The sequence below is a fragment of the Malaclemys terrapin genome, chromosome 1 (assembly GCF_027887155.1).
Source record: "Malaclemys terrapin pileata isolate rMalTer1 chromosome 1, rMalTer1.hap1, whole genome shotgun sequence".
NCBI classification, from domain to species: Eukaryota; Metazoa; Chordata; order Testudines; family Emydidae; genus Malaclemys; species Malaclemys terrapin.
Window position 1 is genome coordinate 316751357 of NC_071505.1, and position 21485 is coordinate 316772841.

Consider the following 21485-nt stretch of genomic DNA (forward strand, 5'->3'; position numbering starts at 1 on the left):
GAATTAGTTTTTTTCACTTATTAAGAATTTCGTAAAGATGATTTCTTTGCACCCTGATAACTCAAATGAAATTTTATTTTGGCATGTACACATGTCCTGAATGGTGGTTGTTTTAGCTTGTAAAAGATTTCTTTTAGAAATACATTTGCACATATAAAGGATGTTATGCATTAACATCTCAAATATTGTATGCCACCTTCCTTAGTGCTTTAAATATATTTTAGTACCGTGTTCCAGATGTCTACTGGGGTAGGTATATATTAGTGTAATCTTTCTTATAGATGCAAATGCATTTAAGTGTGTTTTACTTCTTCGTCAAGTACAGTGAGTAGAGAAGGAGACCTATCTTTTCATGAGGAACAAAATCAGGATAACGCTCAAACTGATGAGATAGGATTCTGTGACTTCCATGAATTGGAGTCCTGTGGTGCAGTAGGCAAAGCTTGGTTAAGCTAAATCATTGATTAGGATGTTAAATTCCTAGTAGAGTTTACAAATATCACTTTCAGAAGGGATAGGTAAAGGAAGTGGGATGGAAATATGAGTTTCAGACTATTGCCAGCAAAATGATGGTGTTATGCCGACACAGCAACAGCGACCTTTTTAACTGAAGCTAAGGGTTTTTTTAAAAACAAAAAGAAATGGGGGGCATTGACTGATGATAAAGACCATTAGAACAGGATGATAAGATTAAACAAAGAAATATTTTTGCAGATAAAGTAGGATTATATAATGGCCAGTATGTGTGTGGTTCCTCTCTCCCCCCCTCCCCCCATGTAGACTTTTAGCTACAAGATATTGGTGAGAAAACAGTAGTGGAAAAAAGTAATGGTGCATGGAGCTAATAGTGGGAAATGAGCCTGGTGTAGTAAATAAGGCAGAAATTAAAGAGCATCTAGTTTTTAGTGACCATAATATCAAGTCTAAGATACTGATGAAATTCTGACCAGTGCAATTCAGTGAAGACACCTGTAAAATAATTAGTATGGGATCAAGGAGCCAACTTGGATATATGTGCTAAACTGATTGTCTAGCATACTGATCAGGAAGTTTAGTTCCATTTGAGAGCCATTGTGGAAATACCTTTAAAACCATGAGTTCAGTGCACAGCAATTATAAAACACACACACTTGGTTTACTAACAAATGAAGAGAACATAAAACTAAAGAAGTGGTGCTGTTCATGTAGGAGGTACTACTTAACCTTCAGATGGGATAATACCATACCTCAAGAATCTAAGTCCCTGTTAGGCTAGGTTAAGAAAGTTAAATTTATCCTCTGTCGTGAATAGGGCTGGGTTAACCTAAGAGAAGTCTTCATAACTTTGACAAGTGTTAATAGAAAAAAGTTCTTTTGATGGGTCAGTGATGCAGAACTCTAACAATTTATTTTTTAAAAAATAATAAACGACAAGTCCATCAGTTTGGTAATATTTCATGTAAAACATAATGAATATGCTGCATGAAATAAATTGCCATGAAAGGCCATTGAAGCAGAGAAAGATAAATAAGATTTAAAAGTCTCAGTATCAGCAGAGGACTGAGGGACCTTGGCAACAGAGCTAAATGCAACAAAAGCTTCATGTTTTTGAAAGGCTCAATAGCACATATCCAGCCTGCCTATCGAAGTCCAAAGATCTGCCTGTAAGAGGAAGAATATGGGACTTCTGTTACTGATGATTCCTTAGGCATCTATCTTCATAATTTTCAAATATGGTTGTAAAATTTGTAAGAATTTGAGAATGACCTTGAGTACAACAGTATCAGGAAGAGGACCTGCAAGAAATCCAGACCTTTTTGGCAAAAATGGGATTTAATCCTTACCATTTGGCAAGTGACAGAAGAGGTTTTATTTCACGTACTTCCTGATACAGAAAATATTGGGGAGGACTGGAACTCAGACGCTTCAATCACTTGGTTGTCAGAGAAAAGTTCTGATTATGTGTCAGGCAGCAATTCTACCTGTACTTGAGGATGGACTAGTTATGTGCTCTGGACCTAGTGGGCACTTATATGCACACTGGAAATACAGAACATCCACTGGATATATCTCAGATTTCTGATAGAGGAATAGCACAACCAAATCAATGTTTGGTCTGGTGTCTGTGAGGTGTGAGCTTGTTAAATGCTGAGCATTAGTTGAGAGGGCTACTTAAGAACCATTTGTTCCTCTAATTGGATGATGGCTACCACTTCCTCAAGGATAAGAATATCTCTCTATTCTATTCATCAGGGTGCTAGAATCACTAAGATTCATGGTAAACTATCCCAGATGCCAGTTTTTCCTCTGCAAGACAAATGGAGAACCCTGCTGGACATGAAACTTACCTGAAAGCCTGCTTTTCTTGCACAAGAGTCCAAGAAGGAAAAAGAAAAATTGCTTTGCTTTCATGTTCCAACAGGGACCATGTCATAGATGTCGAGCACACCTCCAACCTTAGATAATCTTAGTGGATCCTGAGGGCTCAGTAATCAGAGAGCAACCAGAGACTTATGCACTGCAATTGGATGTTGGACTCCATTCAAAGAGTTTGCACCTCATAGGCTGTTTGTGTTGCAGAATAAAACCTATCCGATTCCAAACTAAGGACGATTTCTGCCTGGCATGGAGAGCTCACACAGGGATATCACGTTCAGGATGCTTACTCTTCACAGAGGTTCTATCATTAAGCATGGGCCTGGGTGTTCTGTAGGCTTTCAGAGACCTGGTTCTCAAAGGGTGGTTTTGATTCTGGATGGTTAGACCACTGATTTGTACATGAGTTAGGAGGGTGGGATTAGGGAGTCTTTGTGTTGGAAAGCCTTGCAAGTATGGAACTGGGCAGCAACATACACAAGATGTTTGTCATTTATCTGGCAGGGAAGTGCAACACCCTCTAATGTAACTCTAAAGTCCTTTCTTTGAGGAGTCCTTCAGGCAAGACTTGGAAAAGATTTGTGAGCAGTTGGAAAAATCTAAAAAGCAATAACATCTGCCTGAAGGAAAGAATAAGGAAAGACCAGCTGCCAGGAAGTCTTTTTCTAGAGATTATCAAAACATTAGAAAACGAGTCTTCTCATCCAGATGTGTTTTATCATGACTTCTGACAAACATTTTGCTTCTGGTCTCCGACCAGCACACTCAAAAGATAAAGACCAGATTCTGCTTGCAGTTAAGTCAATGGGAAAAAAACAAAAAACTTGGTTTCAAACGCTATTTAAGTTTGCTAATTAAGTGTAGTTACATATTGCATCATTTACAAAATACCAGCATACAAAAGTAAGCAAATGAAGAGTTAAGGACATCATAAACTCTCCATTTCCCACCTGCTGTACTAAACACAGTCTAAATAACTGCATATTTCATCATAACACAACAATCTTATCTCTGACCCATAGATTTTTTTAGTGTATGTTTTTATCCTGATTTCAGTCAATGTATTTGTCAGCTGGTAGTGGAATTTCTTTTATAGAGTACTTATAACTGCTGGCCAAAATTTAAAAACCTCGATGCCTAAAATTAATTCCTAAATCCATATTTATTCCCAACATAACAGATACTAAAGTTCTTAACTTTGTGTGAGTAGCTCATTTTAATGTTCATGGGACTACTTATATATGTAAGAGTCATCCACATGCTGGAGTTCAATGAATGATTTAGTAATAGTCTTTATCTTGGATCAGAGGCGATTGAGGTTGAAGAGCTTGCCAACCATTCTGTATTGGATGTCAACTCTGGAGAGGAGCTTGTCAGCAATGAGGAGGATGACGACAGCAAGGAGGATGGAGAAAAGGTTGGAGTGATGAGACAACCTTGATTGATTCCTGTCTTGACTAGGAAGGGATCTGTTTCAGATCCATTGCTGACGACCGTTACAGACATGTTGTCGTGGAGGAGTTGGAGGATGGCAACAAATTTTGGTGAATTTAAGGAGCATTCTCCACAGAGCCTCATGATTGATGGAGTTGAATGTTTTTGTGAGGTTGATGAAGGCCATATACAGAGGTTGATGTTACTCACACTATTCTTGAAGTTGGTGGGCAGTGAAGATCATGTTAATGGTACCCCAAGATGGTCTGAATCCACATTGCAGTTCTCGGAGGGTTTCTTCAGCCAAGGGGAGCAGCCGATTGAGCAGAATTCTGGCAAGAATCTTTCTGGAGGTGAACAACAGGGCAATTCCTCGATAGTTTTCACAGTCCGATTTGTCTCCTTTCTTGAAGATGGTCATGATTATGGCATCCCTAAGATCAGCTGGGATTTCTTCTGAATTCCAAATCTTGAGGATTAAAGCGTGAAGCTGGTGAGCCAGTTCTTCTCTGTCTACTTTTGGGGGGGAGAGAAAGGAACACCCACAATCTAAGCACTGACATCTGTTTGTCCATGCTCATGATCGTGAAGATGTTTACATCACCAAAGTAGTAACTGGTGCAGATGATTGTTGGACTGACCATTGCCTTATCCGTTTCATCATTTCCATCAAACTTGCACCAAAATGAAAAATGTGGAAGAAATCAGCCAGACAGAAGATCAACCTCGAGAGTCTTAAGGCCCCAACTAAACATGACCTTTTCCAGCAGTGCCTTACAAAGAAACTGATGAATACCAAAACCGAGATGGAGAACCCTGAAGATCATTGGAAAGCACTCAGATTGGTCATCCATGCTGTATGTGAAGGAACACTGGGCTTCTCAGCTAGGAACCACCAAGACTGGTTTGATGAGAATGATCAGGAAATCCAAGAATGGATCCGTAAGCATAAGGCCTTCTGTGCTTGGCTGAATGGCATCAGTTCAAAGCAGAAAAGCGAAATGAAGAACAAATGGTGGGAGGATAAAGCAAAGGAGAGCCAACAACTCGGCGACACCCATGACATGCACAGGTTCTTCAATGCCACCAAAGCCCTCTACGGGCCCAGTACCAAAGGGCTAACCACCTCTTAGGTCCAGAGATGGAGCCAATCTCCTCAGGGACAACAAATCAATCAATGCACGATGAAAGAAATACTTCGAAGACCACTTGAATCGTGACTTCAGTGTTGACGAAAGCATCTTTGACTTAATTCCGCAATATCCTATCAAGGATGACTTCAGACCCCTCCAACATTCCTCGAGGTACAGAAAGCCATCAAATAAATGAAGAACAATAAGGTATCTGGACCTGATGGAATCCCTGCTGAAGTCTTCATCATTGTGATGTGAGTTACAGGAACACTCCATTCCATGCAAGTTGGCATTTAGATTTATCAGGAAAGAGACTTGATTGGTTTTCAATCTAAAGAAACCATAATTTCCAATTCTTTTTCTGTTAAAATTTGAAATAGTATATGTAATTTCCTGCATTTTGGAAGACTGACATTTAAAAAACAAAGTATATGTAAAAAAGAAAAACAAAAGAAAATATTTATTTCCACTTCCGGTGACAGGATTATGTTACGTTAAAAAACCCACTGATTATACTCCAAATCTGTGAAAATAGGTTATTCCATTTTGTATGCTTAAGAATATGAGACTTCTGTGTTCTTCCATTTACCACCAGGCCTCTCAGAATTTTCCACCTTGTATAAAGATGTATCTTGGGATCTGAAAGGAAACATTGGAGTCAGGGGTGGAAATTGGAGGGAGTATGGGGGGCATTGCCTCCCCAAACCAGAGACAGTGCATGGGGGGGAAAGGGGATGTGGGGTTCCATGCCTCACCAGATTTCTGCCTTCCATTTAGCACATAGGTTTTCAAACTGCATGGCCTGCTCCCGTAGGGGGATGCTCCCCACAGTTTGAAAACTGTTGCCTCCTGCCAGAAGCTGGCAGACTGGAAGCTGGTGGGAGTCACCCGGCCCGCTCGGGTCTCTAGCTCTTCACGCTGTGAAACCTGAGCTGGATCGCTTCTTCATGCCCAGGCACTCTCCAGACGGGGTGGGCAGCACAGCTCCGAGCTGCGCCCCTAATGTGCTCTTGCCTTTCCCCCAAGGAGCCCGGCGCTTGCCAGAGATGCCCCCTAGAGCTGGCCTCCGCCCGCGGAGGCCGGCTGCCATGAGATGCTCCCCAAGGCGCTCCCTCACTGCTGCCCTGGCTCCTCAGGAGCAGCCGCAGAGCCGGGAGTGCCAGGGCAGTGGCAAACAAGTGCCTCGGGGAGCATCTCATGGCCCTGTCAGCCCCCCACTGTCACTTCTGGGTGAGCATGTTATCCCACATGCCCCCTACACACGTTGCCTCTGGGGAGAATGTGACCCTGTGAGCTCTCCCTCCATGCCTTGCCTCTGTCCCTGCAAATATAGAAGTCAAACTATGCCAATGGTTGGAGTGTGTTTTACTTTAACATTTTTGGCATTAAACTTTCTAGTAAGGTATACACATAAGCTATATGCCTAGGGAGGTTGTGGTTGAAGATTTTTAAGGGTAGGTTAGACGAACATCTGTCAGGGATGGTCTAGGTAATAATTTAGTCCTGCTATGAGTGCAGGGGACTGGACTAGATGACCTCTCGAGGTTCCTTCCAGTCCTACACTTCTATGGTTATATGATACTGTAAAAATCTGGACTTACTGCGTCTCCTCTCTTTTAATCATCTTCCTACATTTCTTCCGTGAGGGTATGATCCAAACTCTATTGATATAAATAGACTCCCATTGACTTCAATAGACTTTGTCTCAAACCTGGCTGCTCTCTCTTTTATACTACTAAGCAAACATGCCTTACATCATGAGCCTGTTAGCAGGGTGACTCTCTTGAAACCTACAGATTGCTCTTTGCGAGGTCTTGTAGAAAAAGAGAAGTGTTTCAATGTGATAGAACATTGTACACTAGGGACTTATACTTTCCATTGGCTATACCTCGTTTAAAGATGAAGCTGTATTCTGCGCTTCATATTATACAAATTGAGTCTGGCTCTCAGTTGCCCAAAATGTAGGTGACACCTAATTTATATTGTCGCTTAAGGAACAGGGAGGAGTGTACCTGAGTTTGGATATTAAGGAACTGACATTAAAGTGCCTTTAAATTTGCATGCCATTTTGTAGAATGCCTTCCAGTTCACAGCTATTTCAATAACAGTGCTAGTGTATGAGCTTTGGGAACAGTCTGAAAGTTTGGATGTGCTTGTGGATGTACAGAGTGCTGCAGTCTTTGTGTACTTTGCATAGCTTGAAACATGAATAAAAAGTTAAAAATAAAGATGATATAGTCCTTTTAGAACATCTTGTGTTGCAGTGTGGGAGCTCTGTAGGTGAATCTTTAGAAAGCAAAGATAGCAATTGTAAATGGATGCAGCAGAGTGCATTTCTTTTCGTCCTGTAGAATTTTAAATTTAGCAGCTAAACCCCCTGTTGTCAGTTTTAGTTAATAATAAACTGCACAAAATTGACACTTAAGAATTACTTTCTCTTTTGTGCTTTCATTTGAGAGAGAAATGGAAAATATATCCACTAAAAGGAATCCGTCATTCTCAAGAAGAGGAGTAGAAGGAAATTGCTGAAAGTCTAAAAATGATATCCTGCCTAGAAGGGAGGAAAAAATCCCTTAAACTCTTCTGAGTAGTTTCATTCATCTTATAAGGCTGAAGTGCTGCTGTCGAGTGTCTGTCATTATTCCTTAGGCATGGCTATTGGTATAAAATAAATTGTCCCTTGCAGCCAAGATAATGTTAAAATATGCGTAATGTATAATACACAGGCATTATATAATATACCCACACACATACCGGGGGTACAGTAGCAGTTCCTATATTAAGCTTGCCTACCACTTCCTATTTATTGAGCAAACCCTTATATCCCAGGGAGAGAGATTACATATTCTGTGAATAGAGCCCAAGTCTCATTGTGCTTAGCTACACTACCTGTCAGAAAGAATCTGCCAAATCAATGTGTTTGGTTATGCTGTCTCCTTTCTAGATAGCCCACTGTGTTAAGCATACTCATAAGAACGGCTATACTGGGTCGGAGCATTGGTCCATGTAGCTTAATATCCTGTCTTCTGACAATGGCTAATGCCAGGTGCTTCAGAGGAAATGAACAGAACAAGTACTCATCAAGTGATCCACCCCCTGTTGCCATTCCCAGTTTCTGGCAATGGAGGCTAGGGACACTTCAAAGCATGGTTTTGCACCCCTGCCCGTCCTGGCTATTAGCCATTGATAGACCTATCCTTCATGAACTTATCTACTTCTTTTTTGAACCCTATTATAGTCTTGGCCTTCACAACATCCTCTGGCAAAGAGTTCCATAGATTGACTATGCGTTGTGTGAAGAAATACTTACTTTTGTTTGTTTTAAACCTGCTGCTTATTAATTTTATTTGGTGACCCCTAGTTCTCGTGTTATGAGGAGTAAATAACACCTCCTTATTTACCTTCTTCACACCAATCACGGTTTTATAGACCTCTATCATATCCCCCCCTTAGTTGTCTCTTTTCCGAGCTGAAAAGTCTCAGTCTTATTAATCTCTCCTCTTATGGAAGCTGTTCCATACTCCTAATCATTTTTGCTGCCCTTTTCTGTACCTTTTCCAATTCCAATATATATTTTTTGAGATGGGGTGACCACATCTGCACACAGCATTCAAGATGTGGGCATACCATGGATTTATATAGAGGCAATATGATATTTTCTGTCTTTTATCTATCCCTTTCCTAATGATTCCCAACATTCTGTTAGCTTTTTTGACTGCCACTGCACATTGAGTGGATGTTTTCAAAGAACTATCCAGGACAACGCCAAGATCTGTTTCTTAATTATTAACATCTAATTTACACCCCATCTCATTTTGTATGTATAGTTGGGATTATGTTTTCCAATATTCTTTATTTTGCATTGATGAACTTTGAATTTCATCTGCCATTTTGTTGCCCAGTCACCCAGTTTTGTGAGATCCCTTTGTAACCCTTCGCAGTCTGCTTTGGACTTAACTATCTTGAGTAGTTTTGTATCATCTGCAAATGTTGCCATCTCACTGTGTACCCCTTTTTCCAAATCATTTATGAGTATGTTGAACAGTACTGGTCCCAGTACAGACCTATGGGGGGCACCACTATTTACCTTTCTCCATTCTGAATATTGACCATTTGTTCCTACCCTTTGTTTCGTATCTTTTAACCAGTTAGTGATCCATGAGTGGACCTTCCTTCTTATCCCATTACAGTTTACTTTGCTCAAGAGCCTTTTGTGAGGGACCTTGTCAAAGACTTTCTGAAAATCTGTGTCCACTATATCTTCTGGATCACCCTTGTCCACATACTTCTTGACCCCCTCAAAGAATTCTAGTAGATCAGTGAGGCATGATTTCCCTCTACAAAAATCATGTTGACTCTTTCCCAACAAATTATGTTCATCTATGTGTCTGATAATTATATTCTTTACTATAGTTTCAACCAGTTTGCCTGGTACTGAAGTTAGGCTTACTGGCCTCTGGAGCCTTTTTAAAAAATTGGCATCATATTAGCTATCCTCCAGTCATCTGGTACAGAAGCTCAATTAAATCAACCAGTTTGCCTGATACTGAAGTTAGGTTTACTGGCCTGTAATAGCCAGGATTGCCTCTGGAGTCTTTTTAAAAAATCGGTGTTACATTGGGTATCCTCCAGTCATCTGGTACAGAAGCTGGTTTAAATGATAGGTTACATACCAGTTAGTAGTTCTGCAATTTCACATTTGAGTTCCTTCAGCACCTCGATCATCCAGTGGCAATAAACAAAAATTCACAGCCCGTGACCTGTCCATGACTTATATTTAAAATACCTGTGATTAATCTTGGGGGTGGGGGAAGAGGTGCCGGGGAGGCCGCTATTGGGGTGGTGCCCAGGGCCAGCGGCACCAGCTGCCAGGGGCCATGGACCACGGCTGCTACGGCCGGCTGCCCGAAGACTGCTGCCTGGGTGAGCGGACCATGGCTGCTCCAGCTGGTTGCCAGGGGACTGCTGCCTAGGCCAGTGGACTGTGGCTGTTCTGGCAGGCCAGCCGGGGACCGCTGCTTGGGGCCGCAGATAGCAGCTGCTCTGATCGGCCTGCTGGGGACCGCAGCCCATGATTGCGGCTGCTTTAGCCATCCGGGAACCACTGCCCGGGGCCAAGGACCGTGGCTGCTCTGGCCGGCCAACCGGGAACCGCTTCCGGGGCCAAGGACCGCGACTGCTGGTGTGGCTGTCCCTGGAGGTCACCTGAGCAGCTGGCCCTGGAGCCAGCTGCATGGGCGGCCCTGGGGTCAGCCACACTGGCCCTTGAAGAAGTCACAGAGGTCGTGGAAAGTCACGGAATTCATGACTTCCGCGACCTCCATGACAGACACGGAGCCCCAACAATAAGACAGTAAATATCATAATGCCACTATTCATGATACTCCCACACCTTGAATATTGCGTTCAGTTCTGGTCATCCCATTTCAAAAAAGATGCATTAGAAATGGGAAAGGTACAGAAAAGGGCAACAAAATGATTTAAGGGTATGGAACAGCTTCCATATGCTGAGAGATTAATAAGACTGGGACTGTTCAGTTTGGAAAGGAGACAACTAAGTAGGTATATGATAGAGGTCTATAAAATCATGTGGAGTAAGTGAATAAGGAAGAGTTATCCACCACTTCACATAACACAAGAATCAGGGTGTCACCGAAATAAATTAATAGGCAGCAGGTTTGAAACAATCACAAAGAAGTATTTCTTCACACAACACACTGTTGTTACATGGTCAGACTGTGGAACTCATTGCTAGGGGATGTTGTGAAGGCCATAAATGTAACTAGAGTAAAAAAAGAACTAGATAATTTCATGGAGGATAGGTCCATCAATGTCTATTAACCGTTCTTATATTCCCTGAACATCTTGATATAAAGCCTTTTTAAAGTAACCCCCAACTCATCATTTCTAAAGGTGTGAAAAAAAAATTCTACCTTTGCTATTTTAAGACAGCAAACTTTAAAATCATCACACTGTGATGTATGGAAAATCTATTTTAGGTATGTCATGCTGTATAGAGTGGCTCACGACCGTGAGTGCCTACCTCCGAGCAGAAAACAGAGCAGACACTCCAAACCGGTGGTGTGTTCAATAATTAGATTTCACCAATCCAGTAACAAATGGCTTGGCTTAACAGTGAAATCCTTGCTGATCTTAAACACAAAAAAGAAGCTTACAAGAAGTGGAAGATGGTACAAATGACCAGGGAGGAGTATAAAAATATTGCTCAGGCATGCAGGAGTGAAATCAGGAAGGCCAAATCACACTTGGAGTTGCAGCTAGCAAGAGCTGTTAAGAGTAACAAGAAGGGTTTCTACAGGTATGTTAGCAACAAGAAGAAAGTCAAGGAAAGTGTGGACCCCTTACTGAATGAGGGAGGCAACCTAGTGACAGAGGATGTGGAAAAAGCTAATGTACTCAATGCTTTTTTGCCTCTGTCTTCACGAACAAGGTCAGCTCCCAGACTGCTGCACTGGGCAGCACAGTATGGGGAGAAGGTGACCAGCCCTCTGTGGAGAAAGAAGTGGTTCGGGACTATTTAGAAAAGCTGGATGAGCACAAATCCATGGGGCCGGATGCGCTGCATCCGAGGGTGCTAGAGGAGTTGGCGGATGTGATTGCAGAGCCATTGGCCATTATCTTTGAAAACTCATAGCAATCGGGCACGGTCCCGGATGACTGGAAAAAGGCTAATGTAGTGCCCATCTTTAAAAAAGGGAAGGAGGAGGATCCGGGGAACTACAGGCCAGTCAGCCTCTCCTCAGTCCCTGGAAAAATCATGGAGCAGGTCCTCAAGGAATCAATTCTGAAGCACTTAGAGGAGAGGAAAGTGATCAGAAACAGTCATCATGGATTCATCAAGGGCAAGTCATGCCTGACTAACCTAATTGCCTTCTATGATGATATAACTGGATGAGGGGAAAGCAGTGGATGTGTTATTCTTTGACTTTAGCAAAGCTTTTGATATGGTATCCCACAGTATTCTTGCCAGCAAGTTAAAGAAGTATGGGCTGGATGAATGGACTATAAGGTGGATAGAAAGCTGGCTAGATCGTCGGGCTCAACGGGTAGTGATCAATGGCTCCATGTCTAGTTGGCAGCCGGTTTCAAGCAGAATGCCCAAGGGTCGGTCCTGGGGCCGGTTTTGTTCAACATCTTCATTAATGATCTAGAGGATGGTGTGGACTGCACCCTCAGCAAGTTTGCAGATGACACTAAACTGGGAGGAGTGGAAGATATGCTGGAGAATAGGGATAGGATGCAGAGGGACCTAGACAAATTAGAGGATTGGGCCAAAAGAAACCTGATGAGGTTCAACAAGGACAAGTGCAGAGACTTGCACTTAGGACGGAAGAATCCCATGCACTGCTACAGACTGGGGACCGAATGACTAGGCAGCAGTTCTGCAGAAAAGGACCCAGTGGTTACAGTGGACGAGAAGCTGGATATGAGTTGACAGTGTTCCCTTGTTGCCAAGAAGGCTAACGGCATTTTGGGCTGTCTAAGTAGGGGCATTGCCAGCAGATCGAGGGACGTGATCATTCCCCTCTATTCGACATTGGTGAGGCCTCATCTGGAGTACTGTGTCCCCACACTACAAGAAGGATTTGGAAAAATTGGAAAGAGTCCAGCGGAGGACAACAAAAATGATTAGGGGGCTGGAACACATGACTTACGAGGCGAGGCTGAGGGAACTGGGATTGTTTAGTCTGCAGAAGAGAAGAATGAGGGGGGATTTGATAGCTGCTTTCAACTACCTGAAAGGGAATTCCAAAGAGGATGGATCTAGACTGTTCTCAGTTGTAGCAGATGACAGAACAAGGAGTAATGGTCTCAAGTTGCAGTGGGGGAGGTTTAGGTTGGATATTAGGAAAAACTTTTTCACTAGGAGGGTGGTGAAACACTAGAATGCGTTACCTAGGGAGGTGGTGGAATCTCCTTCCTTAGAGGTTTTTAAGGTCAGGCTTGACAAAGCCCTGGCTGGGATGATTTAGTTGGGGATTGTTCCTGCTTTGAGCAGGGAGTAGGACTAGATGACCTCCTGAGGTCCCTTCCAACCCTGACATTTTATGATTCTATGAGAGTTATTGGGAGGTTAGCACAGATAAAATATATGTACAGGTGAGTCAGAGTCTATAATTACAAATGGTAGCAGGTGTAGTAGCAATCTGCGAGTTTCCCAAAAGTCTCTCAGGGCTACCCAGTATAAGTCTGGGGATTTCAGTCGTCTTGTTTAGTTATTCTACCCTGTTATAATCCAGAGATGCAGAATCTTTCTCTGAATCCATACTTATAGCTTCCTCTCACAAAAAACAAGCTGGCAGGCGGGCTCTTCTTTTGATGACAGAGGGTAAGAAATGCATTTAGACTCTTGGACCTCTGATCATCACACAGAATGACCACTTGCTTTGAAATTATAATTTTTCTGATAAAGTTCTTCATTTGCATTCCACAAGGCTTCTTTCTGGTTTGAAGAGTTATTTAGTTACAGAGGTACGCACAATGTAAACATTAGCTACTATATTAGAACAGGGTACGGGTAAACGAAAACAGTTCATGTAACATCCCATTAGTTTTCATTAAGTTTAAACACCCAAATACACTCTTACACATTTAACAATCACTTTGATGTATAGTAACACACAAATCAATTGGCCTGGGTCTTTGGCATGAGGTGGGACCTGGTCTGCCAGCGTCACAAGATAACCTTTTGATGACTCTAGTTATAGGTTTCTTCTCCCCCTTCAGAAAAGGAGTTGGACACGTGGTGCTAGTGGAGCCTAACTTTATAGATAGAGGAGTATAGAAATATTACCAATAAAATATATAAAAGCTCCCTGAAAAGCTTTTCTGCAAAATATGTAGCATATAAGAATATATGTGAAGTATAAAGGTTTTATTACTGCTAATTTCAAATAACTGGCTTAAGTCACTTGTGGCTTTGACTCTTGTGAGTAATTCAGCTATCCCAAATGCATGCTGATAAAACCTTTATCCCATCTATCTATCTATCTATCTATCTAATTTGATATCCATAGCTTTTGGGCACAACCACAATAAAAATGACTTTTTAGGGTATGATGTGAAAATTATATTTAAGGTATTTCTGTTATTTTTAGTCAAAACCTTTCACTTTTTGATAAATTTACACAAAAAACTGAAGAATGTGACAGATTTATTATAATGACATGTTATGGCATCTTGACTTCTTATGATACTCAGAAATAGCTTAACTTTTAAAAATAAAAATCTGCTTTTCATTAATTTATAACAATGCACTAAATCCTTTAACTATTTGGGGGAAAAAAAGGGGTAAATAATCGTGTTATTAATATTTGATTTTTAGTTATGGATTTGCCCAGGAACTTAAAAATCACTTGTGTATTAGTATTTTAGGGCAAAATGAAAGACATTTGTGTGGTAACACTCTCTGGTTCCAAAGGCAATATGGTGGAAACCCATGTTCTGTTCCAGACTCTGCCTTTGACTTGCTGTGTAACCTTGAATGGGGTTACCTCACCTTTGTGCCTCACAAGTTTCTCTATCTGTAAAATCTGTACTTGATATCTGTGACTGAAAAGTATCATTTAAAAGCTTAATGCTGCTGCTGTGAACTCTGTTACATAATAAACCTAATTTGCTGTCAGTTAAACTGGTGAAACCTGTTTGGCACAACACACTTCACAAATATATCAAAGACAGGATCAAAGGAGCTCTTATGCTCTGTTGGCTTTTATAAATGTCTTTTTGGAGGGTATTTTTATAAAGGGTTAAATATGTGAATGGTGTTCTATAAATAACTGACTCAATACTATTTTGAACACCTATCTTTGGTTTTACATAATTTAATGTATCTGGCAGATCTTGTTTCTTTAGTTTTGTTACTTTTTAATCAAAATGTAGAGCAGAGCAAAAACAGATCAGATCTTAGACATAAAAACAAATCAACATTAATAAAACATAGACAGTATGAAAAAGAAAACTTGGAAGCATCCAGAATCACATAGATGTAGTCCATGTTAAATTGCCAGGTCAACATCAGAAGTATTCTGAATTACATCAAAGTGTAACTGAAGTCCTATACAACATTGTTGTGGTAGTTCTGTGTACTATAATTATGCATAGAGGCAACTAGAATAGGGTTACCATACGTCCGGATTTTCCCGGACATGTCCGGCTTTTGGGGCCTCAAATCCCTGTCCGGGGGGAAATCCCAAAAAGCCGAACATGTCCGGGAAAATTCGGAGGGAGGGCCCGGCGTTGCTCGGGCTGGGGCCGGCGGGGCGGGGCCGAGCCGGGGCCGGTGGTGTTTGGCAGGGGCTGGGGCTGGCGCGGTGCTCGGCCGGGGGCCGGCGTGGTGCTCGGCCGGGGGCGTGGGCGCTCGGCCGGAGCCATGGGCGCGGGCACTTGGCCGGGGGCCGGCGCCCCAAGGCCCGAGCCGAGCCGGGCGGGAGACGCCGGGGCCAGAGCCTCTTGGCCTGGGCCGGCCGGCCGCCAGAGAGAGCCGCTCGGCCAGGGGGGCCGGACGGGGCCGCGCCGCACCCAGCCCCAGTCCCAGCTTACCTGCTGCCTCCCTGTTTCAGGCTTCCCGCGAACATTTGATTCACGGAAAGCAGGGGAGGGGGAGGAGCAGGAGCAGGGGGCAGAGTGTTCAGGGGAGGGGGCAGAGTTGGGGCGGGACTGGAACGGGGAAGGGGCGGAGTTGGGGCGGGGCCCCATGGAGTGTCCTCCTTTTTAAAAAATAAAATGAAGTAACCCTAAACTAGAATGTGCAGAGAATTCAAAGTTCCACATTTAAAAGCAGAGTTCTGAGGTTAAAAGATGTGTGTTTGTTTGGTTTATTATAAAAGATTTTATATGATTGCTGACTTCCCTGCCTACTGCCATGCCACTGAATTTTTAACTCTTAATGGCTAATTCTAACAAAATATATAATTTTCCATTTTAAAAAATACGATGAGACATCCAAGCAAACTTGAAAGTTTGATAGGGATGCCCATCTACCTAAGAATATTCTGATATGAAAGCATTAAAACTCAAGCAGTAGAACACTAAAATAGTCCTACGTTTGTTTCTAGCCGTTAATAATAATGTTTGCATGTCAGTGACACTGACAGGCCCTAACCAGGATTGCGGCATTGTTGTGTTGGATGCTGTTCAATTATATCACAATTTTAAATACTATCGATCTGATGTAATTATTATTTTACACTATTAGCTGTATTTATTTCAATGAGCAGAGTCTGGTGGCATACATTGCATATACCTCTGTATTAGAGCCTGCAAACTTAGGTGTCAGTGGTCATAGTGCGACTTGGACTAGTAATAAGGAGATTAACATAATTAAACCTTGTAAGTGCAGTATTAATGATTTGATTTAGGCAAATGTTGTTTGAATGAGAACTGAAAGAAGACTTTTCTGAAGTGATTTGATGTAAACAATAGGTGCTAAATGCTAACTAAATTTTAATATGTTGGAGATGTATTCTTGTCACTCACTCATATTCTAAAATAAAAATGTGGTGTTTTTTGTTGCAGTTTCCCAAAATATATTACGAGTACAATATTCCATAAATATAAACTGACATTTAACATTGAAGACGTAAGTGTTGCTATGGCAATTTAAAATCAAACTGATACATTTTATACAATCTATAGACCTTTCTCTCGGATCTTCATAGCAGCATTGCACTTTTATTAAATTATATGGAATAAACTTGAAATTCGATTGCGTTAGTGATCGAACAGGAAAAACTAAGGCTCAGTCGGTGTCTGCAAAATATTAATTGAGAAAAAAGATAAAAATAACATTTACCAAAATCTGGAAGTGAGCTTGATAGAAAAATGCAGGTTTATTTCATTACATTTGTATTATATTTAATTAGATTTTCTCTCTTTGCACCAAAATATACAGAGGTAATTTTCAAATCAAAAAGAGAATTCTTCTATGTATATGTCAGATGTATGACATTAATAGTCTACTCTTGGAGCAGAATCCTGTCCAGTGGGACTTATTTTCAGTATAATATTGACACACTACTTTAATACTCCTCCTTTTGCAAAGGCTGCGCTCAAAGAGCATGCTAGTGTCAGAGGGATCAGGGACGTAATAAATACAGCAGCTCAGTATGAATATACAGACTGTCAGCAGTTTGTAACACTCTAGTTGGTCTCTATAGCAGTGGAAAAACTGAATCAATATAGTATTAGACTGATTTATGTATTTCTGGCCATCTAAATGTATGTGTTGACAAGAGCAACAAAGTTGCGCTGCAAAGTGTTTGTAGCACAGATCTCAGATTGCCTCTCTGAGAGAGACCATCCATACCCTTGGTCCTCATTTTCTCATCATAAAGAAACAACATCTCAATAACCCAAGCAGAAGTAATACTTATGTTGTCTTAGACCTGCTTAGGGCAGAAAGGATATGATAATACTGAAATGTCCTTTTCATCAATCTTCACAGTTATATTACAGGGGTAAATAGGCTTTATCGGTTTATATTATGCTGGATTCTTTCCTTCTCACATATCCTCAGTAATAAAATTGGGGGACTTCAATCACCCTTACATCTGCTGGGAGAGCAATACAGCAGTGCACAGAAAACCCAGGAAGTTTTTGGAGACTGATGGGGACAACTTCATGGTGCAAGTCCTGGAGGAACCAACTAGGGGCCGTGCTCCTCTTGACCTGCTGCTCACAAACAGGGAAGAATTGGTAGGGGAAGTAGAAGTGGGTGACAACCTGGGCAGTGACCATGAGATGGTAGAGTTCAGGATCCTGACAAAAGGAAGAAAGGAGAGCAGCAGAATACGGACCCTGGACTTCAGGAAAGCAAACTTTGACTCCCTCAGGGAACTGATGGGCAGGATCCCCTGGGAGGCTAACATGAGGGGGAAAGGAGTCCAGGAAAGTTGGCTGTATTTTAAAAAAAGCCTTATTGATGGCACAGGAACAAACAATCCCGATGTGCAGAAAGAATAGCAAATATGGCTAGCGACCAGCATGGCTTAACAGAGAAATCTTAGGTGAGCTTAAACACAAAAAGGAAGCTTACAAAAAAGTGGAAACTTGGACAGATGACTAGGGAGGAGTATAAAAATATTGCTCGAGCATGCAGGGGTATAATCGGGAAGGCCAAAGCACAGTCGGAGTTGCAGCTAGCAAGGGATGTGAAGGGTAACAAGAAGGGTTTCTATAGGTATGTTAGCAACAAGAAGAAGGTCAGGGAAAGTGTGAGCCCCTTACTGAATGGGGGAGGCAATCTAGTGACAGATGTCGAAAAAGCTGAAGTACTCAATGCTTTTTTTTGCCTCAGTCTTTAGAGACACGGTCAGCTCCCAGACTGCTGCACAGGGCAGCACAGTATGGGGAGGAGGTGAGCAGCCCTCAGTGGTGAAAGAACAGGTTAAGGACTATTTAGAAAAGCTGGACATGCACAACTCCATGGGTCCGGATCTAATGCATCCGAGGATGCTGAGGGAGTTGGCTGATGTGATTGCAGAGCCATTAGCCATTATCTTTGAAAAAGGCAAATATAGTGCCCATCTTTAAAAAAGGGAAGAAGGAGAATCCGGGGAACTACAGACTGGCCAGCCTCACCTCAGTCCCTGGAAAAATCATGGCGCAGGTCCTCAAGGAATCCATTTTGAAGCACTTGGAGGAGAGGAAGGTGATCAGGAACAGTCAACATGGATTCACCAAGGGCAAGTCATGCCTGACCAACCTGATTTCCTTCTATGATGAGATAACTGGCTCTTTCGATATGGGGAAAGTGCTGGACATGATATATCTCGATTTTTAGCAAAGCTTTTGATATGGTCTCCCACATTATTCTTGCTAGCAATTTAAAGAAGTATGGATTGCATGAATGGACTATAAGGTGGCTAGAAAGCTGGCTAGCTCATTGGGCTCAATGGGTAGTGATCAACGGCTCGATATCTAGTTGGCAGCCATTATCAAGCGGAGTGCCCCAGGGGTTGGGTCCTGGGGCCAGTTTTGTTCAACATCTTCACTAATGATCTGGATGATGGAATTGCACCCTCAGCAAGTTCGCGGAGGACACTAAGCTGGGGGGGAAAGGTAGATACACTGGAGGGTGGGGATAGGATCCAGAGTGACCTAGACAAATTGGAGGATTGGGCCAAAAGAAATCTGATGAGGTTCAACAAGGACAAGTGCAGAAAGGACAACAAGAACGGAAGAATCCCATGCACCGTATAGGCTGGGGACCGACTGACTAAGCGGCAGTTCTGCAGAAAAGGACCTGGGGATTACAGTGAATGAAATGCTGGATATGAGTCAACAATGTGCCCTTGTTGCCACGAAGGCTAACGGCATATTGGGCTCCATTAGTAGGAGCATTGCCAGCAGATCGAGGGAAGTGATTATTCCCCTCTATTTGGCACTGGTGAGGCCACATCTGGAGTACTGCATCCAGTTCTGGGCCCCCTACTACAGAAAGGATGTGGACTAATTGGAGAGAGTCCAGAGGAGGGCAATGAAAATTATTAGGGGGCTGGGGCACATGACTTATGAGGAGAGGCTGAGGGAACTGGGCTTATTTAGTCCGCGGAAGACAAGAGTGAGGGGGGATTTGATAGCAGCCTTCAACTACCTGAAGGGGGTTTCCAAAGAGGATGGAGCTCGGCTGTTCAGTGGTGGCAGATGACAGAGCAAGGAGCAATGGTCTCAAGTTGCAGGGGGTTGGATATTAGGAAAAACTATTTCACTAGGAGGGTGGCAAAGCACTGGAATGGGTTACCTAGGGAGATGGTGAAATCTCCATCCTTAGAGGTTTTAACAGTCTGGCTTGACAAAGCCCTGGCTGGGATGATTTAGTTGGGGTTGGTCCTGTTCTGAGCAGGGGGTTGGACTAGATGACCACCTGAGGTCTCTTCCAACCCTAATCTTCTATTATTCTGATATTGATCTTATTGTAAACCTCTGTGGTAGATGTTTAGAAACCTTTGGACACCTTTTGTTGGATTTAACCCATGTTTGCTCTATACCACTATGACAGAGCTATCCACTTTTGAGGATAATAGAGCCGAAGAGAGAAAGCTATTCAAAAGCTGATGCAAGTGTGTCTACCTTGGAAACTTCATGGCCCCATTATCCTAGGATCTGAGTGTTCCACAATCTTTAGTATATTTATTAGAGGGTGCTGGAAAACAGAAATACCCTCCTGTGGAAAAATTTAGCGTTTTTGAAAAATGTTTTGAGATAAGGTGTTTCCCGAAAAATTGACAAATGGAATTTTTCAGCTTCCTCACTGCCCGCCAGGAAGGCTCTTGAGAGTTTCACACTCAGGCAGCCAAAGAGCTGGGATACTTGGCCTCTCTGGCCCCAGAGCAATGGGGAGGCTGAGTGTCTCAGCTCTGTGCCTCTCTGGTTGTGGAGCTGCAGAGGAAGGTTGAAAGCCAGGTAGGCAAAGAGTCAGGGTGCTGAGCCTTGCAGAAAGTTGAAATTGCGAAGGCCCTTCCAACTGGATAGCTGGGAAGCAATCATCTCAATTTTACTGATGGATTTTTTTTTTTTTTTTTTTTTTGCAAAATTGATATTTCCCCATGAGAAGATTTTGACTTTGCAAAAAGGGCATTTTCCAGTGGAAAAATTGTCCTGATGAAAAATTCCCCACCAGCTATAGTATTTATCCTCTCACCACCCCTTTGTGAGAGAACTGAAGCACCGAGAGATTAAGGCAATGAAAACTGTACCTGTGTTGTATAGCTGTGTTGGCACAGCCTACGAATATAGACGCAGCATGTGTTGATGGAGGAGCAGTTCTGCTGGTGTAGGAACACCACTTCCCTGAATGACATTAGCTATGCAGAAACAAACCACCTTCTGTTGGCACAGCTGTGTATACGCTGGGCATTCTGGAATGGCGGTGTGGTTTTTTCACACCTTTGACTGAACATATCTATGCCAATATAAGTTTTAGGTGTAGCCCAGGACTAAATGACTTAACATAGGTCACACAGAAAGTCTGTCGCAAAGCAGGCAATTTAACCTAAGTTTCTTGAGTTCCATGCTAATATCCTCCTCGTCGTCATAACAAATATCAAGCCCCAAGCTAAAACTGGGAAAAATCAATTGCAGAATGCACATTACAAGTCTGGTTTCTTCCTGCCTCTTTTCCTTTTAGTACAAGCGGCTAGTGGGCATTTTTTCCCTTGAAGGAGTATTTAAAACAACATTCTGTGTTTCTTCTAGATCTTAGAGAAGCCAGCAGTACTTACAGGTTACATCATTTTTGGTTACACTGGTTATTACTGCTAATTACAATCTCATACAGCACACTCTAGTGCTAGGAATACAGCTTGTGGCTTCACAGTGAGAGGAAAGGGATCATCATATACATAGTCACATTATTTTTGAAGCTGTTGTGGTCATTCATATTATGTCCCAGTAACAGATTATTTTATAAATCATTGATCAGTTTCTTTAACATACTCCACATTCCTCCTCCTTTTCTATTCAAAACAATAAATTGTAATATGAAAGTTTATAATGTGTCTCTAATAAAAATGTTGACAAAGTGGGTACGGTAATATATTT

General features: G+C 42.2%; 1 protein-coding gene across 1 annotated transcript in view; it reads left to right on the plus strand.

Moving 5' to 3' along the window:
- The window catches only part of CWF19L2 (CWF19 like cell cycle control factor 2), a 174895-nt gene that overhangs the window by 95327 nt on the left and 58083 nt on the right, over nt 1-21485 (plus strand). The gene's annotated exons all lie outside the window — the stretch shown is intronic.